Genomic DNA, 15,623 nt, shown 5'->3' on the forward strand with positions numbered 1-15,623 from the left:
CTATGTAATATACACATTAGTTTCCAGCAGGGAAATGTAATTACCATCATAAGATTCTTTAAAACTTGGCTTTTATGTTGTCGACTGCATTAAAGTTTAAACCTCGTGCCAAGTTTGGATAAAAGCTCTGAAAAAAAGAAGGAAAAATAGATGGCAAAAATCAATATTATTAGGTGCGAAATAAACTGGAGGCAACCGAACCTTTCATTCCACACGAAGAAAAGAAACACTGTAAAATTATAATAAATCCCTTTTATTTTATGGCTTGGTAAAGTGTTCGAATATCACTGTGGACACTGCAGCACCAAAGGAGCTCTTCCCCACTTTGAGTCTGATATCATTTCTCTCACAGGTAACCCATACTCTACGACATTAAAGTGTGTTTGTTTCTCACTTTAAAAGCTTCTCCTACAATGTTTGTTGCTGGGGTCATTTATTATTTAGACGCTCACCCGTTTCTTTCTAACTCTTCAGGCTACTTCATCTCGGAACACAACATCCTATCATCTCAGTTCTTTTATGGATAAGTTGAAAAACAAACCTCCAAAAAACACTGCCGGGCCATTTTCTTCATAAGCAGCCTCACCCTGATGGTGCTGGCTGGATTAAGTAACAATTTCTCTGCATGTATTTTAGGAGTGATGGAAATTAAGAGAAGTGGCCCAACTGTAGGGATTGATGGACGGCATTTGGTGCAGTGGTGATATCAGCTCCATTTGCAGTTAAATCATGTCCTGTTGCACCAAAGCAAACATTGCCCATCCTATTTATATCCAAAACCCTCTGCTTCCATCACAGAGTCACGCGATGTGGTACCTTCTTGTCCTTCTCTGATACCCACGATCATCCAGGCCAACCCCAACCCACCCCACTGTGCCCACTGCCCACATCCCTCAGTGCCACATCTCCACACTGAACCCCTCCATGGACAGTGACCCCACTGATCCCTGGGCAGCTGTGCCAGCCCATCACCTCTCCTCCTGGGATGAAATTACCCCAAACATCCAACCTGCGTTTCCCCTGGCACAACTTGAGGCCATCACCTCTGGTCCAACCAACATCATTTTGGATGATGCTTTAAGCCTGACGAAATTTGACTTAATACAAAGTCCTGCAAGTTTTCTACATGGTAGAATCTCCTAATTTACTAACATTATAGTTAAGGGATAATGCAAACATCTCCTCCACTGAATTCTCTGCTAAAACTTGTTCAGCAATGCGTAGATTTAATCCCACCAGCTTTGGCCAAGGCACGAGAACTCAAAGCCACCAAATCCTTAACGCTGGATAAACCTTCCTTCCCACTGATTTCAGGCAGAGATAAATGGATGCTCTGACCTTCCTCTGGGGCACAAGGCTGAGTGATTTCCCTTCCCTTCATAGCACCATCGAGTGGATGTGACATTCAGTCAAGCTCTTATTGACACCGGCGCGTTCCCCACGCAATTACGGTCCCTCCCTGCTCGTGCATCAGCTCTAACGATGACAGACCGATCAGTTCCCTTCTATTTAACCACCACTGAAACCACTGCTTCCCTTCAGCTTCCAGTCCTGTTACATCTCATCCCTTCCTCACCCTTTTTAAGGGCTGCAATGTCCCCCCAACTCACAGCCCTGCAATGAAACTTCTATCCTCACGTTAATTATTTATCAGCCAAAGCTCAGCCAAACTGATCTCAGCTTTGTAATTAAGGCTGAGTCGGAGCCTGAACTCAGAGCAGATAAGCACATCTTTGTGCACAGTGCCCCCTACACTCAGCGATACCTTCCTTTGGGATCTGCTCAAACCTAGACCCAGCAGCTCAGTTTGCATGCAGGTCCTTCCCCATCTCAGGCAGAACAGCATTGACTGAAACTGAGGATTTACTAGGTGAAAAAACACACACACACACCACAGTCGTGTTTAAGTCAGCATTGTTTCATCTAATGGCTATGATTATCCTCAGCGTGAATGCTTCCCTACCCCATCCTTCTGCTCTCTGGGGATTGATACTGCAGGAAGATAGAAGGCCAGAGGGTAATTATACTGCTTTTCATTTCCACTGATCTCTGAGTGTTGTGTAAAGCACATAAACGCCTCCCACACACAAGCTTTCGATCTGAAGGACGACCTGGTAAACACAGGAAGAAACGTCTGGCTATTTTTCAAGGATTAATATCAGAAAAGCTCCTTTCATCTCCTCAAATGCCTTCCCTTTCACAGCTAGCCCACCAGGTTGGCTACAGAAGCCCTTTATACCAGATGCAGTGAATAGACAAGTTGGGAAATACAACCAGAATTACTATGGCCATTTTTGCACCTATTCCCCCTGACCATCCCCCCAAAAAGAAGCCAACCTGGATTTCCATGCTGATTTATCCCACACAAACACTCTTCTAAGTCAAAATGGAAGGTCTTGAGCTCCAAGCTGCTCAAGCAGAAGTTTTGTTGGGTTTTGTTGCTCTTCTTCAAACTATTGCAATGGTTAAACAGAAGGAGTTCCTCATTGCTCATCCCCAGCTCTGCTCCCTACGTTCATTCACTTTCAGCATCATCATCCTAAACAGTGTTTGGAAACCTCCAAGGTTTTCAGGTTGGATGTGAGGAAAAACGAGGGGTGATACATTGGCACAGATGGCAAAGGGAGGTGTGGGGTCACCATCACTGGAGGTGCTTGGTGTGGAGATGTGGCACCGAGGGCTGTGGGAGCTGGATGTTCCCATTAATGATCCTATAGGTCTGAATGATTCTATGAACTGTGGCTTTGGCAGCAGCAAGCTCTTGTACAACCTCTGTTATTACAGTGGGAAGAGGGTGTAGCTCAGCACTGCACATCTTGGGACTTGGAGCAAGCAATAATCCAACAGACAGCAAAAAGGCTTTCAGGAGAGCTGTGAACACGAATTTCCCATGTCTCAAGCATATCTGTTGAAGTTGTTCACTTTCAGGATCCCCCAGGACTGGATCCTTCCTCAACAGTTCAGTCTTACATAGCGAAAAGCATCTGCAAGAGCTCTTACTTCCACCCAGTGTCCATTTAGGGTTGGTTTGTTTGAGTTCTTTTGGCTTCATCCCACAAATTTCTCCCCACAAATCATGGGTAAGTTTTACATATTTAAATTCAGCAGTTTCACAGCTCACAGCCTCATCTTCTACATGAAATAATGATGTATACAAAAACACAATGAAGCCTAAAGTATTGCACAGGAAGCCATAAATCACGCCATCCATCATGAGCTGCATGGATGAGATGTAAGAACCACAGAATCATTAAGATTGGAAAAGACCATTAAGATCATCGAGTCCAACCATCAGTCATCCCTACCGTAAAGATCTGAGATTCATTCAAGGGGTGAATATATGTATTGACTTCAGATCTCTCCAGTTTTGGCCATACGACCACAGAATAGTTGTGTAAGTTTATTATTCTTCCATGTATTAACTACATCTGAGCACTAGAGGGAATGGCTTGAAGCTGCACCAGGGGAGGCTCAGGGTGGATATTAGGGACAACTCCTTCTTAGGAAGGTATTCAAGATCCATGGAGATATGGTTCTGAGGGACATGGTCAGTGGGCATAGGGGAGGAGGGCTGGGCTGGATGGTCTTAAATGGCCTATTCCATAAATTCTATGTTTTATTAAAGGAAATGACAGATGCAATGATCATTTCACAAAGTATACCCTGAAGGAGTCACCCATCAGTCCTACAACCAACTCCAGCCCCCACGGAGCTCCTGGGATAATGGGTTTGAGGTGGTAACAAAAGGAAACCCAGCAATGCTACCATTCCTCATGCTTAGAATCACAGAACCATAAAGGTTGGGAAAGACCTCTGCAATCATCAAGCCCAACCACCCACCTACAATCAATACTGCCCATGTCCCTCAGTGCCACATCTCTGTGCTTACTGAACACCTCCAGGGATGGTGACTTCTATGATTCTATGGTGATTCTATTATTCTATGACTTGCTGCAGTCAGATGCTCCCACGCCACATTCCATCCCCAGGCTGTGGGGCCAGAAGGTGAGAACACGAGCGAGCTGTGGGCAGTGCACTGCTCCCCATCACACCCACCCTTCAATGGCTGGCTCTTTGATTAGAGCTGTTCTTAGCATGAATGCCACAAAAACGCTGTCATGTCACTGTGACAAGAACAGAGAGGTCTGAGCAGAGCACCAAGCCACAGAAAATCATCGTCTAGATGATGCATTAGAGCGCTAATGGTTTAGACTTGTAGAGGGGGGGGGGGAAGCTGGTGACAAGAGCAGCAAATGGCAGATGGAGTTTATTTCCTGACAAGAAGTGTCATCGTTAATTCTCAGGCTGCAGTGGAGCTGGATGAGCCCTGGGCGCTCACTGACAGATATCAGCAGAGCTGAGCAGTGCAGGACCCCAGGGCTGAGCCCTGCTGCCACCAGGACCTTACACAGCCCAGCACTCCTCATGGCCTGAGATGTGGATTTTGAGCCAAGTCCTGGTGATTTTGGAACACGCTGCGTGTGTGGATCCTTCTGTGTTTTGGAGGTGTTGGATTTAAGTCCTCCTGTCCAGTCTTTGGAAACATTAAGGCTTCTTTACACATAAAATTCACACTTCTTCCCCCAAGAACCAAGGGGATCCACTGCCAGTTAAATGCATGAGCATCCCCTACTTGCATTAATCATAGAATCATTAAGGTCAGAAAAGACCTCTATGACCCCCAGGTCCAACCTCAACCCACCCCACTGTGCCCACATCCCTCAGTGCCACATCTCCACACTGAACACCTCCATGGATGGTGACCCCACAGCTCCCCATGCAGCTGTGCCTGGGCATCACTGCTCCTTCTCAGAAGAAACTGTCCCTAATATCCAATCTGAATCTCCCATAGTACAACTCAAAGCCTTCCTACTACAGCAGCTAAAATGACTCCATTTCCCATCCCTGGCTGTGTCTCTCGGTTGCTGGCTCTTTTAAACCTCCACGCCTCAGGTTTGCCATGTGCAAAACGACGGGATGTTATTTGTTTATTCCCAAATGTCACAACATTTATTCATCCCTCACTTTAGTTGAGCTAATTAATAACACCACAGTTACCGAGAGCAATTCCCCAACAGGATTACTACTGAATGATGAGAGTAATTGCTCACAGGAACTTTATTTGGCTAAAACCTCTTCCCTGGCAAGGAGTTTGGTATGCAGCTTGCCCTGAGCTCCAATTCCTTAATTATTTTAGGGTGAGTTATTTCTAATGTGGGTAACTCCACACTGCCTTGGGGTACTGCAAGCAGAGCCGAGCAATGGTTTAGCATTCCCTGCCCATGAGACGCAGCCTTATATCCTTTCCTTGCTCACCTTGTCCCAGCTTCAACCCAAAGCACACACCAGGCAGAATCCTGCAATCGTGGAATCCTGAAGGTTAGAAAAGAGCTCCAAGATCACCAAATCCAACCCACCTCCAGCATCTCCACTGCCCACATCTCCATATTGAACACCCCCGTGCATGGGGACCCCACAACTCCCTGTGCAGCTGCTTAAGTCCCATTGACATGAGGAGAACTCCTAAGGCTGCCTGCACACAGGGTACACATACAGAAGAGCTGAGGGATGGATTTTCATGTGTCTATATCCCCATAAATGGGGAAGGGCCTCCAATGAACAGAGCATCAGCAATGGTGGTGATGTGATGGGGGGCACAGAAATTGGGGATCCTTTTGGGTGCACAGTTGGGATTCTTTCTGTATGCTGAGATTCCTATTTCTTCCAGTCAGATTGAGCACCTCACATCCATGTTCACTGCCTTGCTGTGTACTCTGCCTCCCTCTCCTGGCCTATTCCCATGCACTGAGCAAATCGAGAACACCCGTACAAAGTTAAGCCAAAGCAGCATTAACCAGATTATCATTTTCTTCTCCTTCTTCTTCCATTTAAGGTGCCCAAAGCCAATAAAAGAGCACAGTAGAGCCCTGAGGAAATCCTTCCCATCGTTTGCTTGTGAGACTTGTGGAAGCAGATTTTGCCTTGGGCTGGCAGCTGTGAGGAACACCCAACAAAAGAGGAGAAGCCAAAATAGCAGTAATCCTTGCTTCAAATCACAAGCAAAGCCTGGCAATTCCTGCTCAGCCTTTCTTGAAAGGAGCAATTACAAACACATTTCCTCATTAATCAATGCAAAAAGGGGGAAAGCATCACTCCTAAGCCACGATTCCTAATTCAATCAAGAATGAAAGCTGCAGACCGAGCGAAGCATTCCTATCCCCAACGAGTTCATTGAACCTAATGGAAGTTTGCCATAACAAAACCCCTTTCCCATAGTTAAAATGCAACTCTCCTGGAGAGCCATCCCAAGGCATTCCCAAGGAGTGGCATTACAAACACTAAAAGGGAAGAAGAAAATAAGCACTTGGGGAAGCAAAGTAAGTGGTTCCCTATGAGACAAAGCAGCAGCTCTGACCTGCAGTTGTGTTTTATGCAGATAAATGTAAACACATGCAAAGTTTGCAACACGACGATTAGGTCTGTATTAGAAGCTGGAATGCTCAGCTCTGGAATTGGGTGGGCCTCTGAGATGGTGACAGAGATGGACCTGAGATGATGGCCTCGGGTTGTATATTAGGAACCATTAGGAATCATTTATTCTCTAAAACAGTGGTGATGCACTGGCACAGACTGCACTGGGGGCGGTCGGGTCACCATCCCTGGAGGTGTTCAGTGTTGGAGATGTGGATGTGGCAGTGGCACAGTGGGGTGGGTTGGGGTTGGATTGGGGGATCTTGGAGGTCTTTTCCAACCTTAATGGCTCCATAATTTTATGACAAGGTCTTTGGACATGGTGTGGGGGGTGGCTGGTGTTAGACACAATGATCTTAGAGGTCTTTCCCAACCTTAATGCTTCTATTTGGTACTACATGGGAAAAAGTCCACCCTGAAACAACAGCTCCCATTTGGGCCACTCCAGGTTTTTAAGACACATCCAATTTCTTTCCATCTTCTTGCCATCTGAAGTGCTTCTTCCAGGCTTCTGCTCTGCCCTCCCCTTATCCTCGTGCCCTCAGCCTTCAATCCTCATTGCTATTCCTGGCAAACCTAAAGCTGAGCTCTTTCATCTTGCAGAGTCACCGGAGCATGCTGCGCTTTTGTTTTGGTGTCTGCAGAAATCAAGCTAACAATAAGCACCTCTGCAAAACAACCTGAGAGCTCAGACGAGGGCAGGCTCTATTTTTATCCATGCAGGATGCTGCAGGGGAAGCCAAGGGGTGGTTTTATTTTGCTGCAGTTGGAGTTGTGCTCAGAGCTGCTGCTAATCATACCCGTGTTTTCAGCTCATTATTCTGGTGGCACGAGAACACGGTGACTGCACTCAACTGGGAGGAATTATTGCGTCCTTACACTTTGCTGCCCGTGAACGTTAATTGACAATATCAGGTTTGTCTGTCAGGAGCAGGGATGAGCACTTCCCCTAATTTAATCAGGAGTAAATCAGCTGGCGAGTGCTTCGTACACAGCTGCTCCCTAATTGAGTCTCTCTATTGAGGTGACAGTGAACAACGTGTGCTTTAGTATGGCCAGGAAAATATGACATTTTCAGCATTTTCTTTCTATTTTCTGGGTGTTTTTGTTGCTTGTTTGCTTTGATTTTGCTTCCTCAAATACTAAGAGTTATTAAGGTTGGAAAAGACCTCCATGATCATTCAATCCAATTCAACCCATCCCACCATGCCCATTGACCAGGAAACCAACCTTCCCTGTGTGCTTCATCTATTGCAGCTGCTCATGTTCTTGCAGTGAGAATCTAGGCCTGGAATTCTCCAGGCACAGATCCATCACGAGAGCATCTGAGCAAACCCCTTATGACAGCTCTGCTTTCCTCACGGACAGCGAGAAAACAGTCAGCATAAAATGTGCTTGGCTCGGGTGGTTTAAGACTGCAGTGAATCAGGGCTGGAAAAGTGTCCTTCAGTACTCTGCACATTATGTTTCCAATGTGCGTTCCAATTCTGCTTGCAAACAGCTTGCTGCTTTTGCTGTCCCAAGAGAAGATGTATGCGTATAGCAAACAGACTTTGTTGGCGAACATGGTTTGGTTTGATATGAAGTATTAGGGCCTGTTCATATCAATGTTCCACATTCAGCTGGAGCTTAGGTAAAAATCAAACCTTTATGCCAAGTTTGGTGATGCAGCGGCTCAGGGAGGTGGTGGGGTCACCATTCCTGGTGGTTAAAGGATGGTGGAGATGGAAGGACATGGTTGGTGGGGGTGGGTTGGGGTTGGACTGAATGATCCTAGAGGTCTTTTCCTTAATGATTCTGGGATTCTAAGAGCTAAACCACAAACCTGAGGGGGAAAAAAAACAAAAGTTCTGAGCCACATTACATTGATTTCCATGGAAGAACTCCTATTAACGTTGCAGTCTTAATGCTCTAATTAGTCACCAAACCAACTGAGGAACAAAACACACATAATGGATAATTTATCTGTAATTGCAAGGCGATACATAAAAGTTTCAGTGCAGCATCTTAAAAGCTGAATGATTTTTCAGTTACTTAAGCCTTCTTGCTCATTCAGGTCACATCTTGAATGAAGTTCCTTATTTCACAACCAATGGAAAATCAACTGGCAAGGTATAAAACCTGGGAGCCCAGCAAAACAGCAGCGTCTCTGAGCCAAAGAATTAATGGAAAATGGCAATATATCTGATGGAGCAGCGAGTCAAGGAACGATACACAAAGATAAGCAAAGTCATGCTCTAAAAAAGCATCATCCAGCATCGTCTGGTGGGCAGGGAGTTGGAACTGGGTGATCTTTGAGGTTCCTTCCAACCCAACCATCCTTTGGTTCATTCAGCTGTGATGGGAAGTTATAGGGCTGCCCTAAATCCATCCTCCCACTTACTGCTTTTTGGTTGGACCTGAAGAAAAACCCATAAATCTGCATATGAGATGGAGGCCTCCTTCACCAGGCAGCCCTAGAGAGAAGTTACAGTCCCTTTCATTCTTACATGCTCTTCAAAGGTGACCGTGCCCCAAGATCACTCTGCATCAGACGAATTTAATGCATGTGACAGCAAGGATTCACTGCCTCAGGGAGCAGAGTGGTGTCAGTGAACCAAAGTGGGGAGTTAAGCTGTTATAAACCACAGCCTTCCCACTGCACTGTGTGCTATGCTGAGTGCAAATAAAAACACCCAGGTAACTGCACAGAGCACATCACAGCAAACAAACTTACTGAGGCTTAATAAATACAAGGGAAGTTGTAGCAGTGCTGGAGGGCACGATAGGAAGGGCAGGATGCTCTGCCTGCACAGCTCCCCTGTGTTGCATATTGTGTGAGTTGGAAGAGACCCCTAAAGGTCACCTCGTACATATATTGCTATTGTCATGAAAATAACAAGCTTGTAGAAGCCAAATCACACACACACACGAACGAGTCATTTGTCTTTGGTTGTCAGTGATATTCATGGAGCAACCTTACATTGCATTGCACACAAAGGTCATGCATACCCACAGCAAACACTATGAAAACAGCCTTCAGGAGGAAGAGGAGCTTGTGGTTGAGTTAGTGGATGGGAACCAAAAGTCTTTGGAGTCACAGACTGAGAAAGGGAAAAGAACAGCAAACAACGTGATGGTTCCACCTGTGTTTTCCCAGCTGGTTGCTCTTACTCATTTGGAAACCAACCCCCTTCTCTCAGTGCATCGGCTCTCCAACACATCTCAATCCCACAGCCTTGGGATGGATCCCGTGCCCTATAACAGCAAAGCTGACTGCCAGACTCTCAGAAAACTTTCTGCCATCTCCTTGGAGGCAGCAGCGTGACCATGGGACTGAGTGAGCAGTCGGGATTCTGACTTAAGCAATGAAAGCCACAGCAGGAGCTGCACAGAGATCAGTACAAAGCCCCAGTATGGGATTGGGTTCAGAGCACCTGTGCAAAGTCAACACAGAGAAACAAGATGGGGGGAGGGAGAGCAGCCCTGTTGCACATCCCCCATTCAGTTGCCAGCAGGTGATGGAAATCGGCAATCAGGCCCAGTTGAAAACAAATGGGGGAAAGGAGCAGGGCTTCCAGGTGCTACAGCAACACAAAAAGCCACATAAAATAAAATAGAATAAATAACCACTATCTTTCATAGCATTGAAAATCAAAGCAGAGATGCACGCAACTGGAAATGCCCTGTATGCAATGAGATACTCATGGATGCACTGCCCAAGCCAGCAAGCCAACCTCCAGCTGAGATAACGTCCTTGCTTTGCCTTCAAAAGTTGCCGTCTATGCTGTGCACGCACCCAAACACGGCGGCAATTCGCACTGCGTGGCTCAGAGCCCCTTGTTTTGGTGCCTGCACTAATCCCAGCCCTTGCTTTGGGATCGCGGCCATTCAGCTGCACGGCCGCGTTTTGGGGAGGAGCTGAAGCGGGGCTCACCCCACCTTCCCCATGGGGGAATTTGGGAAGGCCTCGTGAAAGAGGGGACGGGAGGGAGGACATCACCATCCAGGAGGCGACAGGCAGGAAAATACACATCATAAGGACACATCATACGGACACATCCTTACCTGCCTCCATCAGCTGGCACTGCTGCCCAAAAACTTGAGAGAAGGTGACGGGGTTGGGGGTCACATCCATGGCTCGGGTCGGCTCCTCGGCATCAGTCATGGGTAAAGCCCCGGGGTGGGGAGGGACCCCCGGCCCAGCGATGCTCCGGGCGGGGGCTGCCTGTGCCCGGCCCCGGGATCGCTGCTGCTGCAGTGTCCCTCCTCCCTCCGTTCCTCCCTCTGCCCGATGCGATGCGATGCGGGCGGCTCTGGGCTGCGCCGCGCTGTTAACCCCTGCCCGCCCACCGCCGGCATCACTCCTACTATTCCCCCTATCAACAGCATCCATGGATGGCACAGATGATAATCCCGGGTGGATTCGAGCCAGCTCGGCTGTCTTTATGCTAAAAACTCCCTCTGCCAAAGGAAAGGATTCAGACTGGGAGTTGTCTTTGGGAATGAAGGTGCCCAGAGCTCCTGGAAAATGAAGGCTGGGGCATAAGGGGGGAATGCAGAGCCAGGAAACTATAGCAAGAGCCTCGCAGGTAGCTGAAATCCATATCATCACCCTGCCCAACTGCTGTCACCCCACTCTGCCATGTCAAGTTCACAGAATCACAGAATGACCCGGGTTGGAAGGGACCTCAAGGATCATGTAGTTCCAACCCCCTGCCTGGCAGGGCCACCAAACATACACCTTTACTAGATAAGGTTGCCCAGGGCCCTGTCCAACCTGGTCTTGAAGTTGTGGCCACCCTGTTCTGTAGGCAGCCAAAGGAGGGACCAGGATCAGCTCCATCAGTGGGACATCCAACCTGGCAATGGCACTGTGAGGGGGGAGCTGGTTGGGGGTACTCAGGCCATGGCAGGGGTTGGGTCTGAACAGGCTTTAAAGTCCCTTCCAACCCAACCAATCTGTGATTCTATCATAGAATTCTATTTTCTGAGTCTACAAGGAATGTCAGGAATTCTTGTTGTTATCAGAAATTCTAGTCGTTAGTGAAGGGAAGGGGATGGTTGGGGGGGGGGGAAGAAAGGAGATGTGCCTCTATCCTTGTCCTCACTCCCCTTCCACGAAGCCTTGGAGCCATGGGCTGGCTCTGCCACCTCTCTGCTCACTGTGTCCGTGCTCAGCTGCCCAGAGCAAACTCGTTTGGACTAAATCTACTGATATCTGAAGCCTACAGGACTTCTAAACCCATGTAAAACAAGAAGATTGTATACCCTTATAATAAGGGTATAATAAAGATTTTCCATTTGCTTCCAGCCCGGCACCAACACAAGGAGGGCCAACAAAATCCTTGGCTGCATGCACTGGGAATTCGAGAGTAAGGATGCAGTTATTCCTTTGGAGACAGCGCTGCTGAGGTCAGTTCTGGAGCATTTATGCAATCCTGATGCCTGCACAATGCAAGGGAAAATATCAGCACTTTGTAGAGCTCACGAGGATTTTGAAGCATTGCACTTAAGATTTGGCATTGGAGATAGCAATAGGCTCCGTGTATTTCTGCCTCCCTTTAGATTGCACCTCCATCAGTTCTTGGCTGAAACAGAACTGTTTGGTTGGGTTTTATTCTTCCCTGAAAGCGCAAAGTTTGAGTGGTAGATAAAATGGCGTAAGTGGTGCAGAGAGGAAAAGCTGTGCTCTGAAAGAGACTTCATCACCCTGGCAGAAGTTAATTCCGGGGGTAAATGAGAACAAGAGATATTAGGAAGAAAATGAAGAAGATAGGGATGTGCCTATTTGTTTGTAAACAGGACTCTAATGAGGCGTGCTAAATTCATCTTACAGTTTGCTGCAAAAGAAATTAACAGAAAACCAGCACTGCTGAGCCCTGAGAAAGCCAAGGTGACCCAATGCTTCATATATCCTTACAGGAGCAGAAGGGAACTGTTTGCATTAGTTCAAGATAACATTTCCAGAGCAGCCCACTTTAACAATTGCCTCTCCTTCCTCCCAGTCAAAGCAACCCATAAAACCAATGGCATAGCTTGAACCTTTGGTTCAATGGGTGATGAATGGTGACCCCACAGCCCCGCACAGCCCAACACATCTCCCACTCAAGTTGCAGGAATGGAGCATTTAGAATCACAGAATGGCTTGGGTTGGAAGGGACCTTAAAGATAGTTGAGCTCCAAACCCCTTCACTCAGTGGAGATGGATGAAACAAGGACTTCACCCTTCAGACCCTGCCCACACATCCACCCCAACAGTGAACAACCCCATCTCCAGAACATCATCACACTGTGTAGCACAGGCTCACCATCCTGGAATCCAAACCACAAATGAGATGCTTACTCACACACATCAGGCTGGGTCTGAACCTGGATGGATGGATCCTGGCACAGAGGTGGCACTTCATCTCCTTTCTTCTTCTGCCACCTGGAAAAGCCCCAGACGTTCACCTATCACATCTACAATGAGCTGCCTCTCCATTTTGAAGACATCCTTTGCTGAAATAATAATAAAAGCTCCCCAGTGAGGTTTGTCACATTGATTTATTGGTCTTCCCCTTTACATGGCGGACAGTCAACAGAGCTTTCCCTCTTCCAGATCAATGTTCAGCATCTGAGCACCAACCAGCTCACGCTGCATCTCCACACAGTTTATTATCTCATGAACTCCTCAATGTCAGCATTGTCATGAGAGCACTGCAGAGCTACTGGGGTCAGCCATGCAGATTCCTACATGCAGAACCTGAGCTGTTTTCGCCATGCCCTCCTTGGGTTTTCACATCATCATCATCCAAGGGCAGAATTCCATGTCTTGTCAGCAGGCACACAGTGGGGAGATTAATAAAATTGGCTGCAAAACCATGAAATTCCACCTTGGGAAAAATATAAATTAAAATAAAATGGTGTAACTGTCCTGAATTTGCTGTGAAGTCCTTATTGTACTGGAGAAAGTTGTTGAATTGATTCGTTTCCTATAGGAAAAGATCAGCTCTCCCACACAGCTGGAAAAGGATGAGTAGTTTGGTGTGGGTATTTCCCTACCACAGCTCAGACTTCAACGGAGCCTCCATAAAGATAACCACGATACAAAGCCGAGTGCTGTGGTCTTTTGGTTGAGTAACACACCTTATAAAACCTTAAAAACAGAGCAATTTACAACCAGGGACAGAAAGACGTGCTTTTAAAATGGTAGATACATATGTACAGGTTGGCGCAGTAGGACTGAATTTCTCTGGGGTAATAAATGTTTGTATAGCACAACAATCTACATGCTTCTCTCCTTGAGTTTGTTCATTGCTAACGCTGCTCTGAAGAAAGAAAAGCAGCACAACTAAATTGCACAAAAGAGACCCCTATTAACCTCATTGGTATGCCTCAAAGGCACTGAACGAAGCAGCATCCATGCCAGAAACTCTGCACTCCATTCAACTCGCCACTGCTAAAAGCTGAGAGCATCTCAGGACGGGTTGTTTAAAGCAGGATTTGGGCTCAGCAACAATCCTCACGTGAGCAGAGAGGATTTGTGCAGCAAGCATGACCTTCAATTGAATGTCACAGAATGGCTTAGTTTGAAAGGGACCTTAAAGCTCCAATCCCTACCATGGGATGGGTGACCCACACGTTAATAGGAAACGATGATAGGAAAGCAGACAGAGAAAATTAAAGGAGAGATAACATGTGAAACGAAAGCGAGCTGAATGGATCAGAGAGCTCTATGTGCACACCAGCTTCTTTGAGAAGGCCAAAGGGAAGGGAATATATTTTCTGTGCTGTTTGACCAAGATTGACCAAGCTGCCCAGCAGGTTTGGATACTCATTTCCTACTGGTTTTAATGAATAATGTGAATCTCGGTCTTCCAGGCTGCTGTGAAACCTTGGTTTGGGATTGGTATAATCACATCATTCAAGATATTATTGCTAGCAAAGAGCTCAAGAGGGGACACATCCTTGAGACTCTCCAGTCTAGGCAAGAGGCAGAACAGCCACCAATGGCACAAGCTGCCCACAAAGCCTTCACCTCCATCACCTCAGGCTGGAAGCATTACTTCCAACCATGGGAGGGCACGTTGCTTCTTATGGCTCATCCAATCCTCAGCATCACAACACAGCTGCACATCAAAGCCTACAATAGGGGTTATCCAAAAGAACCACAGCTGGTTAAGGTAAGATCCTGAAGACCTTTGCTCTCCTATTCCAACATGTAGCTGAGACATTTTTACAGTGAACAGATCCAACAGTTTTTGTGTAAAGCTTTTGTATTCATCTCCATCATTCTGGTTTTTGGCAAAGCTGTACAAAATCAGCTGTTTTCAGCCATTTCATACATATATATATTTATACACAAGCCATATATATATGTAGACCTATAATTGATCCTTTTTTGACCTTTTCAGGGTGGAGTATCAACTGGGCACTTGTTTTTTTATCACAATTAACATATGTGTACACAGATGTGTGCTTACCTGTGCAGAGTGCAAAGACAAGGGAAGGGATAAACTGACTGAAACAAGGGGGAAATGGGGCCACCGACCTCCTTCTAAAACCCCAAACTCAGACACTATGTGAGCAGTGGGACTTCAGAAGTGAAACGAGCAGGAGCACCACTGCCTGCGTGTGATTGTCAGCATTTAGGATCTCTCTGCACTGCATTATTACTGACCCCAACGTTGCTGCAGCTCTCCTGGCTGCCTCCATCGATGCCTCCTTTTATAGGACCGCTAAAGCAAAGCATGCTTGCATTACAGCTTACACACAGCTCCATATTTAAGGAAAATCATTGCATGGCACTGCTCAGTGACGTGTGTTTGATACAGTCACTAAACAAACAAATCCTGACTGTAACAAGAGCACCAGACTGGCAAGAAATGCAACAGCAGCCTTTAGGAAACAGATGCTTGTCCCTTTAGGAACCTGTGAGCTATCAGTGCATTGCAGACATCACTTAACAAGTGGTCTTCCAAAGAGACACGGGTCTTAAAGCACTAGGAAAGCAATGGCACCGTGCCCGTTAAAGCTAAAGGTACAAAGTCAAGGAACTGGGGTACCCACAGGCTGCAGATGTGGAAACCTTAGCAAAACCCACCCCGTTCCATGTGGGTTTTTGCATGTTGCCCAGTTCTTTACCCGTTAGGATGCAAAGTAGGAATAAAACGATGTAACAGTCTTCTTCA

At 46.7% G+C, this 15,623-nt stretch overlaps 1 protein-coding gene across 1 annotated transcript in view; it reads right to left on the reverse strand.

Annotated features, from left to right (window-relative positions):
- KAZN (kazrin, periplakin interacting protein) overlaps window positions 1-10,726 on the reverse strand; it is a 129,453-nt gene extending 118,727 nt beyond the window's left edge. The window contains exon 1 of the mRNA XM_032448735.1: window positions 10,519-10,726. The gene's annotated coding sequence lies outside the window, so the exon portion shown is untranslated. The remainder of the gene's footprint in view (window positions 1-10,518) is intronic.
- Window positions 10,727-15,623: the final 4,897 nt, after the last annotated feature.

This window comes from Coturnix japonica, chromosome 21, assembly GCF_001577835.2.
Source record: "Coturnix japonica isolate 7356 chromosome 21, Coturnix japonica 2.1, whole genome shotgun sequence".
In the NCBI taxonomy this organism is placed as follows: domain Eukaryota; kingdom Metazoa; phylum Chordata; class Aves; order Galliformes; family Phasianidae; genus Coturnix; species Coturnix japonica.